Source organism: Lissotriton helveticus, chromosome 4_1 (genome assembly GCF_964261635.1).
Source record: "Lissotriton helveticus chromosome 4_1, aLisHel1.1, whole genome shotgun sequence".
Taxonomy (NCBI): domain Eukaryota; kingdom Metazoa; phylum Chordata; class Amphibia; order Caudata; family Salamandridae; genus Lissotriton; species Lissotriton helveticus.
Genome location: NC_136063.1, coordinates 1,700,217,319 through 1,700,233,733, shown reverse-complemented (window position 1 = coordinate 1,700,233,733; position 16,415 = coordinate 1,700,217,319).

Genomic DNA, 16,415 nt, shown 5'->3' with positions numbered 1-16,415 from the left:
TCATTATACGGAGGTATTTGACAACTCTCTCCTACACTCACTGATCTGGCCTCTTCCCGGGGAGGAGGTCTCCGAGAATTATCCCCTTCACTAGAGGGTCGGTGTCCTTCATTATAAGGAGGCGGACTTCTCATAAACATATCATCTAATAATTCATCATCCGACTTCCCAATGGGCACCCAATGTTTACATTTTTCTGTTCTCTTCTCTCCTGCAGGAGGACCACCCATAGGCATCATTGGAAACAGCCCTTCTACGATCATATTCTGTCTCCATTGTTTCATCTTTTTGTCTCTGGTCTCTTGTTTCAGTTTGGGATAACATTTTGTTAACCCTTTATCCATTCGGGGCTTGTCTCTCTCAAAAGCCTCGATCTCCCATTCCTCTAAAGCTTCGTACTGCGTTAATCTAGGTCTGGGATGTAAGTCATTCATTCGGGTTCTCAAATTAAATAAAATCCTGCCATTGAATGTACCCTCTAACGGAAAAGCCAAAATTCCGTCATCCTTGGTGTATTCCGCCCAGTTTTCCAACCATACACACAAGTGGTACCCTTTATCAAACATCATGAAAGATGCTGGAGTATTAGGTGGCGGAATGACAACACCATCTCTGGTTTTAATCGGCTTGTCCTTTTTGAAATAATTCTTCACCTTATTTACAAGGGATAGTTTTCTCTTATTTCCGTACATAATGTCGGTTTTATGCCCTTTCCACTGATCGTTCTCAAACCCTAAATATCGTGGATCAGGTCTAGTATGCGGTCTATACGAGTGCCACATACGATTTCTGCTAGTGACTTTGTTTACAAATTACTTCCAATCCAAGTGTGTTTTTTTTATTTTCGCGCAGCCAATGAAGTGCACAGTTTCAAATAATCTCGACCAATGGGTGCGCGGCCTTTCGCGAGACAGGTTCTCACGCTTCGGCACTCACCCCTCCTTTACAATTCCAGCTCCGCTACACACCCGCTGCATCTACCAATCCCAGCGCGGCACAGAGTGACGTCAGAGCAGCTCCGCAACTGACTCCCTCCCTCGCAAGGTAACGGAAACTTAATTTCTCTCTGAATACACATTCGCCACTGTACCCAAGTGTCTAGACAGCAAAGTTTTGTTTCACTGCAAGTAAACTACTTCCATTTACTTTTCACTCACTACGGATAGATCTCTTCTGCCTACCCTTCACTCAAGCATTAGGAACCTGCTACTTCTTTTGACTTATCCACTTCTTTCCGGGATATACACTAAGTCTAAAGTTTCACCAGCGAACCCCTCTGCTATCACACAAACTCCAACGAACTTGCTACTCCTTCCGGTGTGACCCTTACTAGGTTTTTTTTTTTTCTCACAATAGAAGTTTTGCCAGTGATCTCGTCGCTATCATTTATTCAAGCATACATTCAGAAAAACCCTAGTTAGTGCTTCCAGTTCTGCCTAACCTGCACTAACTTTCCTTAGGCCAGTGACCTCAACGCGAAGTGGATTCTCTTCACCACTCGCGATTCAATTCCCCGGGGATTCCCAACAAACATATAAACTCTTTACTAACGACTGAGTTAATACATATAATAGTATAATAATAAGAAAAACAATTTAAAACATTTCATAATTTTTCAAAGCAAACATTTCACGTGATTGATCAGGCCACAGAAATTGTTTACCCTTGTAGCAGCAATAAAATGTTGTCATAAAATTTTAGCAGCATCCAACCTATCTAGCTTAACTAGTCCTACCTAACTTTAACTAGTCCCTAACCATAACTCTGCTACCAGAAAATTACTGATAGAGATCGCAGGTCACCCGGCCAACAATTTTCACCATACACGTACCAGGCCCATATTTTTCCAATTTATCATATACATTAATCGGGTGACCTAACAACTCTTCTACCAGCAACCCTGGTTCCTTCCTATTTATTTCTATTGTACCCGACTTACCAATCCACTGTTACGGGTACCTATGATCCACAATGGATCAGGGAGCTAGCTGTAAAAGAAAAGCAGGCAAAATACAAAATACCCACTTTATTTCTCTTACTTCATCAAATAACCACAGACTACTGGGAAGTTTTAAAAGTTTATCTTAGAAATCAGTTTCTGAGTGTATACATTTTACAACGAAAAGGCAATCTATAATCAGAATAATGAAGTGAACGTAACCATATGAAAGAAAAACTAAGGCAACCATTTATGAGTCTATAAGAAAGTTATAACAATGCGATCTACTGGATAGATTTTTAGAAAAATGGATCACGAACTAGACATTTACTGTTTAGAAAAATACTGCAAGGTAAGGATTTGAAATCCTATACATCTATAGGAGGGAAAAAAATGGAACACGCTATAGTTCTAGCATCATTACATTAAATCATATTTCAGGAGAAAATTATATACCACAGTTATGATTCATAAACAGAATGGAGAGAATGTGTTCTAAAAGGTAGGGAAACATAGGAACATGCTAAAGGAAAATATACTGTATGACTTTTATAGTAGGTTGCGGAATGCATGGAAAATTAACGTATGCAAAGAAATGTCTTTATTAAAGCAAAGACAGGAAAATAGAAGGTGCAGTATAGAGTTTTCGCACTATTTTTACCTAGAAAGGTGTGCAGACCAACCCTGGCCACGGATCAGTCAAGGACAGGAAATACCCCAAGGAAGGACAGTCATCTATGGGACAGCAGGTGCAGAATGGACACCCCAGGACAGGACCGGAAAACCAGATTAGGATCAGGACAGGACCACCAAGGCACGACCCGCACCCACATTTCGGAAGCAACGCCTGCGCTCCACCCTCTCTGCAGCTATCAGTCAGAACCCCGATTGGGTTAGCGAACTCCCCAAGAAAGTGCTCCACCAGCACTTAAGGTTTAGTAAAACCTTAGAGTCTATGGTTAAATTCGGACAGAGTGCTCCGCAGCGCTCGGTATTCAGTCACCTATTGAGTGCGTTGGGTCAGTGACAGGTCAGCTATTCAGACAAGTCGGACAATTTCTCCAGCTAAACCTAGGCTAGTTATACTGTTTTCGGGTCAGTGTACCACCCCCCAAATGTTGCAAGTGTCAGAATCCCCAATTTCGATTGGTACCCAAGTAGGATAGGTCAACACACCAATCAGAAAAAACTTCTACAAGCTCGTATTTGCATTTTATGGAACCGCCTAGTGAATTTGGGGTTCCCATGACCTATTCTACAGAATACAATAGCAGAATATACAATTGTTGTGAATGCAGTACAAATTCTGTTTCTCCGGCTGGGTGAAGGTGCATCTTCCCAGGCACATCTTGGCAGAGACCTTCAGTTGGCATTTTGTCAATGCCACAGCTAGAGTTCGGTCATGCGCAGACTATCCTCTTAATATGGAGTCTTGAGCCTTGCATCAGACCCTCAATACCGCGGTACATGAAAAGTAAGCGAAAAAAAATTAAAACATAGAAATAAATGATTTCACCATATACCATGAAAAGCTACTTTATACTTCTCAAATCAGAAAAATATACTATTGCATTATAGTTAGAATCTTTCCACTTTTATTGACTCCTTTTTGGCACCCCATGTCACCAAGCTAAAATCGTATGTGAGAGATACGAAATACTTTATCAGTCAAATAGCAACTGTTGATTGGGACCCTAATGACATATTGATGACTTTAGATATCACAAGTTTGTATACTTGCATTCAACATGTCAATGGTGTGGAGGCTGTACAGTTTTTTCTGAATAAGATATCAGCCAAATATACAGAACATGGGGTGATGTTAATAGAGCTTCTAGAATTCTGCCTAACACACAACATATTTTTGTTTCAAGAAACTTACTATAAACAAGTGTCCGGGACTGCGATGGGAACCTGCTTCGCCCCCAGCTACGCAAATGTATTCGTGGGCTGGTGGGAGGAGCAGGTGGCCCTCGCAGGCGAGAATGCGAAATGGGCATCGAATGTAATGGCGTGGCGACGCTACATTGATGACCTCTTTCTCGTATGGAGGGGCTCCTCCAGCGAGGCAGAGGATTTTGTGGCTGCTCTGAATAGAAACAATCTAAATATGAATATCACCTATGGGATCAGCAGTAGGGAGGTCCATTATTTAGATCTGAGGGTCTTTAATAATGATGACCAAAAATTAGATACTGCATTATACAGAAAACCCACTGCTGGGAATAGCATATTACATGCTACGAGTAGCCACCCTCCTAGTTTGGTGCGTACTATACCTTACGGAGAATTGTTACGACTGCGACGGAATTGCTCACTTGAAGGTGATTTCACTAGGGAAGCTGAGAAATCGATGCAAAGATTTAAAATCAGAGGGTATGACAGCGCCCTCTTAGAAAAAACCTATAAAAAGGTACTCATAATCCCCAGGGAAACACTTTTACTGCCGGAAGAAAAAAGATGTGAGTTAACTCAAATAACCAACAAATTTCGGCTGATCACAACCTTCTCTGATGATGCCAATTATCTAAGACAAATATTAACCAAAAATTGGCACATATTGCAAACTGACCCTGGTATAGGTAAAGATGTACCACAACGTCCACTGATCACATTCCGCAAGCTGAGATCCTTTAGGGATAAAATGGTTCAAAGTCATCTCATGCCACCCAAATCTAAGAACATTGGTACTCTAAGAGAAATGAAAGGTTTTTTCCCTTGTGGAAAATGAAAAGCGTGCGAAAACAGCCAGAGAGTACTTAATTACAGCATACCGGGCCTTTCTAGGCGTAGAGAAATCAAAAAATTCATTACTTGCACGACCCCCTACGTAGTATATTGTCTGTCATGCCCTTGTGGCTTAAAGTACATAAGCAGAACAATAAATAGTGTGAAACTACGTATCGTAGAGCATCAACATGCAATTACTAACAAAGACGGAGCATATCCCGTTGCCCGGCACTTTGCTAAAATGCACCAGAGTAATAGGGATCTATTACAATATTGGGGGCTCGATCATGAACCTCCACAATCGAGAGGTGGTGATATATTTCTCAAGCTGCGTAGATTAGAGTCACTCTATATCATCGATTTAGAAACCAAGACCCCACAAGGGATGAACATTGGGGAGGAATTAACAGCACATTTGGAGAAATAGGATTGTGACGATCTTTGATGTATAACTGATGTTGATCCATATTATGCATCTAATCTCGTTATTGAACACATGATCAATTGCTGTAACTTTGATTATTGTAATTCTGTAATTTTGTAATTAGTTATTTAATTTTATGATTTGGGCTGATTTACCTTGCCAGGTTGCTGACACGAATGTAAACAATGCTGATGACAGACTGTGATACCTGAATTTCCGGCAATTATTATGCACCATATTTTATTCACTTACTGGGCCACACATTTTTTCTTGCATGCAAAGTGATAGCTGGTACCGTGCCGATACACGGCAAAATTGTTGTCAATAATACCGGCTCATGGCGGCGCAATTGCCGATACATGGCGAGATTTTGCTTTCTGTAAGAATTGCGCTTTTATTTGTAGCGTTCAAATACTAAAATGTCTGTATGTAAACAGTACCATTATGGCCGCCAGATTTGCATGCTAGATGAGTGTTCTTTAGCCGTCATCGCTTTCAATATTATGTCGCGATGACGTGTTTTAAATACAGCCACTTCACATAGACTCTGTGAAACACTGACGAAGGACTAGACGTCCGAAACGCGTCTGTACACACTTTTGCTGCTTGCTGGATTAAAATACCTTTCCTCCCACCACGGAGTGCTTCTGCTTTGTGTTCTAATACCACGAAGTTTAGAGCTTTGATATTTACTCGCAGTACCGGCGGGTTGGAGCACCCGCCCACGAGTGCCTTGGGATTTACGGTACAACCGGAGCCTGGGATATTTATATATATATATATATATATATATATATATATATATATATATATATATATATATTACCTACTGGCGGTCGCCAGTAGGTATATATAGTTAGGATTTTTTCCCTATGGGATTTTTGAAAATTCTATGTCTAATAACTTTGGCGTTTGTGGACGGAATTGGCTGAAATTTTCTGGAAAATGGAACATTTTGTTTCTGAGCAGCCCTTGGAAATTTGGGGGGGTTTCGTCAAGGGGGGGCCGAGAAAAAAGGGGGGTCCCAAAACGTGTTTTTAACATTGAGTTTTCCATAGGGCGGTTGGCCTCACTTTTAGCCCGAACGGCTGAATGGATTTCCATGAAACTTGGCAAAATTGTAGGGACTGGTAGCCCGATGTGCCTTTTCTAGGTCTCAATATATGTGCTCCAGTGGATTTTGAGAAATTAACGTTTAAAAAAAGATATATATCTGTAAGCGCGCTCCGGGCAGCGCTCCGGTCCGCGGACCTTAAGCGTACCGGAACTTCGCGTAGCTAAGCTGATTGGCTCTCCGGTGTCTGTCAACATTCTAAACAGTCCGGAGCGGCCGCCATCTTGTCTCTCGGTAGGATTGAGAGACAAGAGGAGGCCAAAACAAAGGCGAAAATGACCATAAGGGGGCATACTAGATCCTCCCTGACCCCCTAGGTTTAATGTGGAGGTTTTAAAAGGGCCCCGCGGGGCAAAAAAAACAAAAAAATGTTTTGTTTTTTTTGCGTGGGGAGCGCCCGGTCCGCGAACCGGGAAGCGTTCTGGGCAGCGTACTGCAATGAAAAATGAATGATAGACTTTTCAAATGCTGTATGTTAATTGATTGTTGTTTTTGTTGATTATTTTTTATTTTCTTTATTTTTTAAGCATTTTTTTTAATGTGATTGTGTTTCATAATTTATTAAACTTTCTAACATTTCATTGTCAGAAATTTCATAATTATCATGGAATATACATTGTAGTCTCTGAGGGTGTAAAATGTCCTCATTTGCAAGGAGGTTATCTACTGCTTGTACACATTGCAGTAGTTCATTGTCCCAAGTTTCATCGAAAAATTCAATGTCAATTTGATCAATTGTATCAATCAATTCTTGGCTGCTCTCTTGCAGGTCCATTTCAAAAAAAACTTGGTTTTCGCCTTCCATTTTGCCTGAAATTTGGATTAAAAAAATATATATTAGTAGAGATAGGGCAATGTTGGGAATAATTTTAGATAGGCATTTTTTATCAGTGAATTTATCTTTGGGCAGTGTATAGTATCAGAGTGGAAGTAGGAATATAAAAAAGTGTATGTGATTTAACGTAAGTAAATTCATAATTATACAAGAGAAGCCTAACTCCATCCATAACTATAACAGAGAAGTCTCTCTAAATCTATAACTACTACAGAGGGATAGTATATATCTATCAGAAAAAGTTTACCATATTAACTTATAGTGCACAATATACTTCAGTTTTAAAAATAAAAACTTACCTTTAGAAAGAAGTTGAAGGAATTAGTGAAAATACTATTGAAATGTACAGCAAGAAGTAGTAGTCAAAATGGCTGTGTTTTCTTCTCTTCCTTTATATATATTCAGGTATATAACCAATGAAATGTCAGGTAAAAAAAATAGAAAATGAAAGTAACATTTTCATTGGTTGTCAATTCCAACACTTCAGATGTGTTTTGTGAAGTAATTTACCTCAGGGTATTTAGAGAGGTCTACAGGCTAAATGACTAAATGGAATTCCAATCAAATTTGTGAAAATGGTAGGGATTGGTATGTAGTATGAGCTAATCTATATTTGGTGAAATTGTCTCCAGTGGCTTTTCTGTGAACTACTTTCCCACCTTTTTTGATGGTGTGCTTCCCAGAGAGCGACCCGGTACGCGAACCGTTGAGCGCCCCGGTTCGCGAACCTTAAGCGTTCCGGGAGTCCACCATTTTGTGTTTCGGTCGAATTAAGATACAAGATGGAGGGCAAATAATGTTCAGAATGGGTAGAAGGGGGCACGGTAGAGTTATCTTGACCCCCTAGGTTTTCTGAGGGTGGCTGAGGAGGCTTATATGTGCGAAAAAAAAACATTTTTAAAAAAAATTTCGCGAGGTTAGCTCCCGGTTCGCGTACCGGGTAGCGCCCCAGGGAGTGTACTTTGTTGGAAATTAGTGAAAAATGTTAGAGTAAAATAATAATTGTGAGTGATCAGATGTAGGGTAGCTCTGAGAAGAGCTTTTGGGTTTATGGTACATTTAGGTACTTATAAGTAGGTACCAATGCACATTCTTAAATTCAGAGTGAAAACTCTGTTGCCCTCATCTGAGAAGTGAACTCCATCTCCTCTGTAGATATCTTGCATGTAGTAACGCAAGTTATTGTTGTACAGGGAGCCCATTCCATGGTCTCTCATGTAAGCTGAAACAGATTTGTTTACATGCTTCCTCGACTTCTCAATTTGTGGACAAAATTGGTTTGACCACCTCCATTTCTGTCTTTGGCATATATTTGAATATACCAAGGCAGTCTGAGGAAAAAGTGCCATTAATTGCTCAAAGGTGTCCTTTAAAAGCATTTCCAGACCTACACCAGTCAAAGTGCCCAAGTCATTACCTCCACAGTGCACAATTAACAGGTCAGGTTTGGGCAAATGCATAAAGGTTTTCACCAATGGTATCAATTGGTGACATTTTAATCCTCTGTGGCCAAACCACTTAATTTCCACATCTTGTAAATTGAGGTTAGGTAATTTCCTGTTTTCAACGTACCTTTGAGCCCAGTGAATATAACTATGTCCAACAATCCAGACAGAAAACATGGTGAGAGAAGGTTCTCCTGCAGTCAGATGTAGTGTGGCAATGAAATGGCAGTTGAAAAAATGAGAGTTTAAAATGAAAAAAACTGTGGAGTTTCTGTGTTCATGAAGCAGTAACAGTGATTGGTGGATTTTGATTGCTGAAAACAGAAAGTTAGGGTGCACGGATGTGTTCTTTGAAAGATGTATTTTGAATGGTCAATAAAAAATCATTAAATGAAAGAATGCACTGGATATGCAGGTGCACTGAGAGTTCAGAGTTCAATTGCAACAAAGTTGTGTGAACTTGCAAACACCAGAAGTCTTCCAAGAGGTGGTTGCCATGCAGAAAAGACAGAAAGGGCAGAGGGGGGAAGGGTTTTCATTTGAAAAAAAGTGAGGGAAGAGTTTTGATTGGGTGACATGAGAAATATGTGTGAAGAATTACAGCATTTCTGTGCTTTTGATAGCTGCAGACTCTGGAGTGCATACCTTTTGCTCTGCTGAAGACAAATTGGTGTGTTTCTGAGACTGTTTTCAAACTCAAAGTATTTGCTAAGGTGAGAAAATATTTCTTTAATTTAGATAGAGAATAGTGTGCTTTAAGGAGAAAATTATGAATTATGTGGCGCAAATTGCTTGTAAATATGCTCCCACCTGTGCATGGAAAATTTAGATTTTGAATGTTTGTGTTACATAGCCATGTTAAAAGTGACCCAACCATGCAGGAAAGGCAATCAAAAAACGCTTTTATGTGTCTTAAGGACATTTTCAGTAATTTTCCCATGTGCAGTGTTTTGAAATTATGATTTGAAAATCGTTTTTGAGGTAAAGGAATTGTTTTTAAATGTATGACAAGGACATAATGGTGTATGCTTCTTTATAAGGCAATTGACTGTCCCTGATGTTATTTTTCCCATTTTAATGTAAGACTTTTCTCTGTGGCGCAAATTGCTTGTAAATATGCTCCCACCTGTGCATGGCAAATTTAGATTTTAAATGTTTGTGTTACATAGCCATGTTAAAAGTGACCCAACCATGCTGGAAAGGCAATCAAAAAACGCTTTCATGTGTCTTAAGGACATTTTAAGTCATTTTCCCATGTGCAGTGTTTTGAAATTATGATTTGAAAATCGTTTTTGGGGAAAAGGAATTGTTTTTAAATTTATGACAAGGACATAATGGTGTATGCTTCTTTATAAGGCAATTGACTGTCCCTGATGTTATTTTTCCCATTTTAGTGAAAGACCTTTGTCTGTGGCGCAAATTGCTTGTAAATATGCTCCCACCTGTGCATGGCAAATTTAGATTTTGAATGTTTGTGTTACATAGCCATGTTAAAAGTGATACAAACATGCTGCAAAGGCAATCAAAAAACGCTTTTATGTGTCTTAAGGACATTTTAAGTAATTTTCCCATGTGCAGTGTTTTGAAATTATGATTTGAAAATCGTTTTTGAGGTAAAGGAATGTTGTTAAAATGTATGTGCGCCATATGCCCCCAAATTTCTTTTTCAGGGGTGCAGCAGGGTGTTATTGAGACACCCCTGCAGCTTTGGAAAAATTCCTAATTTGCGATGAGCAAATTGTTAATCGCAAATTGCACCTTCATTTATATGAGCCTCCTAGCCCATGGAAATGAATGGGTAATTTGCAATTAGCAATTTGCTCATCGCAAATTTGGAATGGTAAAGAATCGCTATTTATTCCTTAAAATTCGCTATTTTGGAAATGCAAAATAGTTATATGATACATATGGCGGTTGATGTCTAAGAAGATAAGAAGCTTAGGGATACATTTATGATGACTGGCGCAATGAAGTTGACATCACTTACTTCATTGGTAGAGCTTTACATGTATTATGTCCTCTGTATTCTTCATCAAGCGTAACTTTAATCTGCAATCCTGAGTAGGCCTCACCTTAAACAAACCTCTGGATAGGCCACATCTTATTGTCATCCTGAATTAATCATTTAAAATGCTAGGGACAGATTTATGATAGGTGTATGCCTCTTTTGCGCCACTTAGAAAACACTGTCCATGGGGAAATGACTTAAAATGTCCTTAAGACACATGAATGTGTTTTTTTAAAACGTTTGCAATTTTTTTGGGTCACTTTTAACATGGTTATGTGACTCAAACAGTCAAAATCTAAATTCGCCATGCTCAGGTGGGAGCATATTTACAAGGAATGTGCTCCATGGGGAAAGGTCTTATAATGTAATATGGGAAAAATTACATCAGAGACACTGAAATGCCTTATAGAGAAGCATACACCATTATGTCCTTGTCATAAATTTGCAAACCATTACTTTTCCCCAAAAACGATTTTCAAATCATAATTTCAAAACACTGCACATATGGAAATGACTTAAAATGTCCTTAATTCAAAATTTGCTATTCCTTATTTTGCGATTGCACTGAAGGATTTGCAAATTTTACGATTCCTTAAATGCAATGTATCAAACAAAAAATATGTAAAAAATGATATTAAGGATTTGGAAACTACCACCAACTTCTAGTTTGTGGTAATTTGCGAATTCTTTTCAAAAAGCATTTTTTTCTAAAAAAAACAAAAGTTCCCATATGACGCCCATACATGTCCTTAGGGCATGTATGTGTGCCATATGCCCCCAAATTTCTTTTTCAGGGGTGCAGCAGGGTGTTCTTGAGATACCCCTGCACGTTTGAAAAAAATCCTATTTTGTGATGAGCTAATTGCTAATCGCAAATTGCAACCTTCATTCCTATGAGCCTCCTAGCCCATGGAAATGAATGGGTAATTTGCAATTAGCAATTTGCTCATTGCAAATTAGGAATGGTAAAGAATTGCTATTTAGGAAATGCAAAATAGTTTGATGGTACATATGGTGGTTCATCTGTAACAAGATAAGAAGCTTAGGGATACATTTATGATGACTGGTGCAATAAAGTGGACATTACTTACTTCATTGGTAGGCCTTTACATGTATTATCTCCTCTGTATTCTTCATCAAGCGTAACTTTAATCTGCAATCCTGAGTAGGCCTCAACTTAAACAAACCTTTGGATAGGCCACACCTTATTGTCATCCTGGATTAATCATTTAAAATGCTAGGGACAGATTTATGATAGGTGTATGCCTCTTTTCTGCCACTGTGCGTCACTTTTATGATGCAGCGGCGGTGGAAAAGATTTGCTATGAGGCGACAACATTACAAATTGATGCATTTAGGCAGATATGTCATGGTGTAAAAAAAACGTACCACATGAAACCGATGCAGCAGTGATGCAAAAGATGCACCATGTCGCAAGACAGGCCTCACTTGGGGCCATATGTATCAAGCTAATTAGCATTCGCAAAGATCAAAATTCTACGAATTTCGGCCTTTGCAAATGTAAATTAGACAAATGGTATGTATCAAACAAGTTTGATGCAAAATAAGGAGTAGCAAAATTTGCTATTCCTTATTTTGCAATTGCACTGAAGGATTTGCAAATTTTGTGACTACTTAAATGCAATGTATCAAACAAAAAATATGTAAAAATGACATTAAGGATTTGGAAACTATTGTGGTAAATTGGTGGTAATTTGTGAATTCTTTTCAAAAAGCTTTTTTTTTAAAAAACAAAAGGTCCCATATGACGCCAACACATGCCCTTAGGGCATGTATGTGTGCCATATGCCCCCAAATTTCTTTTTCAGGGGTGCAGCAGGGTGTTCTTGAGACACCCCTGCACCCTTGGAAAAATTCCTAATTTGTGATGAGCAAATTGCTAATCGCAAATTAAACCTTCATTCCTATGAGCCTCCTAGCCCATGGAAATGAATGGGTAACTTGCAATTAGCAATTTGCTCATTGCAAATTAGGAATGGTAAAGAATCGCTATTTATTCCTTAAAATTCGCTATTTAGGAAATGCAAAATATTTTGAAGATCACTGTTATTGTTTTACTGTTTGGTAATAATGGTTAATAACATTTTTTAATATATTTTACCACAGATTCAACTGCAGATTATTTCAAGATTTCACCATGCCTACAATAGAAAGACAGAGAAAGGCTGCAAAACGTCAAAGACAGCAGGTGAAAAAAAATAAGCAGCAGTCCTCTAACAAAAAGATTTGTCAAGTCACGAAGAAAGCACCGGGTAAGAGCACAAAACAATTCATAAGAAATATGTGTAGTAAAAAAAATATTACTACAGAAAATGTTTCAGTCCATAAAACGAGAAGGCAATCAAATGGAAAGGAAAGGCCAATGAAAAATGTTACTGCTAGAGCAAGAGATAACTCTGTGCATGATAGTAGAAGGAAACAACAGTTTAGGGAGATTCGTAAACGAATGTTCCGCAACAGGATAATTGGCAATTTGTTAAAAAATATTAAGAAACGTCAACAGAAACTGGTTTTTTATAAGAGAAAAAAAAAAGTTGAGAAAGTTATTGATCAGGCATTTGAAATTAAACGTAAGTTATTTATTTTGATAATCAATAGAATTAGGAAGCTAAACAAGGCAATTTATGATTTCAAAAGAAATAGTAGATGGAAGAGAATAGTTAATCGTAGTAATTTTTGTGAAGTTTTTTCTGGAGAATGGATGCATAGTTCAAGCTGTGAGGCATTTTTTAATGAGGAGAGTTATTTCCAGGATAATGATTTGGTGCATGCAGTTGACACCAGTGGTCGTGCTTATGAAGTGAAAGATGGTTGTCCAGTTGAAAAAGAAAAACTTGTGACAACAGAGGCAGAAGAGGTGTTAGGTAATGAGGTTTTAGGAAGACGTGCTAAGGGTCCTGTGTACACCTGGAAGTGTAGTAGTATTTGCAGTGTGCGACAGGATTCCATCAATTTGCTTTGTGATTTTGTACGGTCATTTAATAAGAAAAGTTTGAAGCAGAAAATAAGGTTGTTGCAAGAATTAGATCCTTGCAGAGTGAGAGAAGTGACAGGTTTGCATGGTCATTCACTGGCTTGTCTTTCCAGGAGAGTATGCCAGAGTGTTTTTCATCATTTCAGGATGCTAGCAGTGCATCATAATAAAGTGAGGAAATTAGTTAGAATGTTGTATTATGCTAAGAGTCCAGCAATTATGCTTAAAAAATTATGCGCTGCTCTTTTGCATGGTTCTGAAATAGATGTGAAGAATATATGTGAAGAAATTGAGTTTTGTTACTTTGGAAGTAAAGAGGAGAATGTTGAAATTGAGCAAGAAGAAGAGGGTCATGTGGAAGATAGTGTACAGGTTTCCAGTACAGATAATTTCCAGAGGGAAATTGCGACATTTGAGGTGAAATCAAGTGAGAGGCCTAATTTCACTTGTGTGTGTTGTCGACGCACTTATTATAAGAATCAGACTAAGTTAGTGGATTTATATGCAAAAAGTGAAAGGGAAAATAATAGTGAATGGAAGGATTTCGCAACATACTTGATGGTAGAAAATTGTTTTGATTTGGGATTGGATCAACGTGTGTGTACTTATTGTTGTTGCAAATTAAATCAAAACCAGATGCCTGCTAGAGCAGTTCATAATAATCTGGAATTGGTTGAGATTCCTTCTGAATTGAAGGATTTAAATACTTATGAATCTATTTTGATTCAAAGTATCCATCCCTTTCAGGCTATTGTAAGAATGGAGCCAAAGACAGGGAAATTGCCTCCATCAGATTTACAGAGAGGATTAAAGGGAAGAGTTGTTTATTTGCCTCTAGATTTGAAGAAAAACATTAACACAATTGGAGTAGAAAAAGTGGAAGAGGAACCTCTGGTTATCTTAGTTAATGGGGTTCCGACAAAGAATAAGAAAATATGGCAAGATTTAGTAGATGTTAGGAAAGTTAAAAAGGCAACATTGTATTTGAAAAAAAATAATAAATACTATAAGAATGTATATGTTGCAGAAGAGGAAGTAAGTGAGGAAGAGGATAGCGATTTGTGTGCTGGTCAAATTGAGAAAGTAGAACCCTCTACTAGTGAAGAAATATATGAACATTATAGTGTTCATCCTTTGCATTCCAAGGAAGTCATGGGGAATGCTATTGAGATGTTTCAAATGAAACAAGCCAAAGGGAGTCCCATTAGTGTTTGGGAGGAAAGTTTGGAAGCTCGGTGTTTCCCACAGCTTTTTCCAACAGGTCAGGGAGGAAGATATGATGAGCGACCTCATCAAATTCCTGCTTCTGAATACCGGACTTTGCGATTGTATGCAGGAGATGCTAGGTTTCGACAATGCATTCCCTATTTGTTTCATCTCCTGTTTGAAAGCAATCTGTCTGGACTGTCATATGCAGTGAACCACATCTTGAAAAGTGGTATACACATGCAAAACATCTCGGCAAGTGACTTTATGGATAAAGTCAATGTCCAAGACAGTATCATGGCGTGTCAGCGTGGTACTAATGAGTACTGGTACCGTCGTCATGGTGATTTAAAATGTATGCTGAGGAACTTAGGTACTCCCACATGGTTCCTCACTCTGAGCTGTGCCGAGTATGGCTGGGAAGACTTACTTGAATTTCTACGAGAGGCAAATGCTAACGTACATAACATCGAATTCAAGACACCTGGAGAACTGTGCTCTTTGGATCCAGTCAATGTATGTAGGTACTTCAATCATAGATTTGAAGCTATGATGTCTTTCATCATGAATAAGAAGAATCCACCTCTTGGAGAGGTGTTGGATTTCTTCTGGAGAAAGGAGTACCAAGCAAGAGGTGCTCCTCATATACATATGTTGCTGTGGATCAAGGATGCACCTAAATTTGGAACGGATCCAGAAGACTCAGTGATGAGTTTCATCCAACAGTATTCTACATGTGCTGTTCCAAACGCAAAGGAGAAGAAAAGCCTAAGAGAAAAAGTTCTGCGTTTCCAAAGCCATCGATGTGGAAAGTACTGCCGTCGTAAATTCCGAAACAAGGACAAGTTCTACACTAAATGTCGTTTCGGCTTTCCACGACCGGTGATTTCTAAAGGAAGAGTAAACAGTTTGATGTCTTCGCTGCGACACAATGTCATGAAGAAATCACCTAAAAACACTTACAATTTGAAGAGGAACCAAGAGTCCAAGTACATCAACGACTACAACCCGGTGATTTTGTCCATGTGGAATGCTAACATGGATATACAGTTTGTGGCTGATAACTGTATGGCTGTGGCTCGGTATGTGACGTCTTACATCACCAAAAAAGAGAAGACAGAATTGAAGGATATGTGGGAGGACATTTCCCATGAAAAGAGCCTCAGCAAGAAGTTGTACAGTTTCAGTCTGAAGATGTTGTCGCATCGAGAAATCGGAGCGTACGAATGTTCTGACCGGTTGTCTTCAGCAAGTCTCTATGCCAAGTCCAGGAGTATCGTTTGGGCGAGTCTTGGTCTTGCAGCAACGCGTAATCGAGTTCTCAAACCTGTGCGGGAAATTGAGTATTTGGCGGAAAAGGAGCCAAACAGTACCGACATTTTGAAGACAAACATGTTGGATACATATTATCCAAATCGAAGCAGTCACCTCGAGAATGTTTGTCTGTATGAGGTTCTGCAAAATTACATATTCAAGAGGAACATCAAAGAAGATACTGAGAAAGGAGTGTATGCTGTAATAGGAAGTGAGGGATGTCTGGTCAAGCAAAGAAAATGCCACTTGGTAAACCATCGAAAATTGAGTGGTGAATCTCCTGAAAAAAAGGAGTTTTTCTATTTAGCACTTTTGCAACTTTTCAAGCCTTGGCGTGCAGAAGAGGAACTGCTTGGAGATTTCCTCTGTTACGAAGACTCTTTCAATGCCGCCAAGGAGACCATA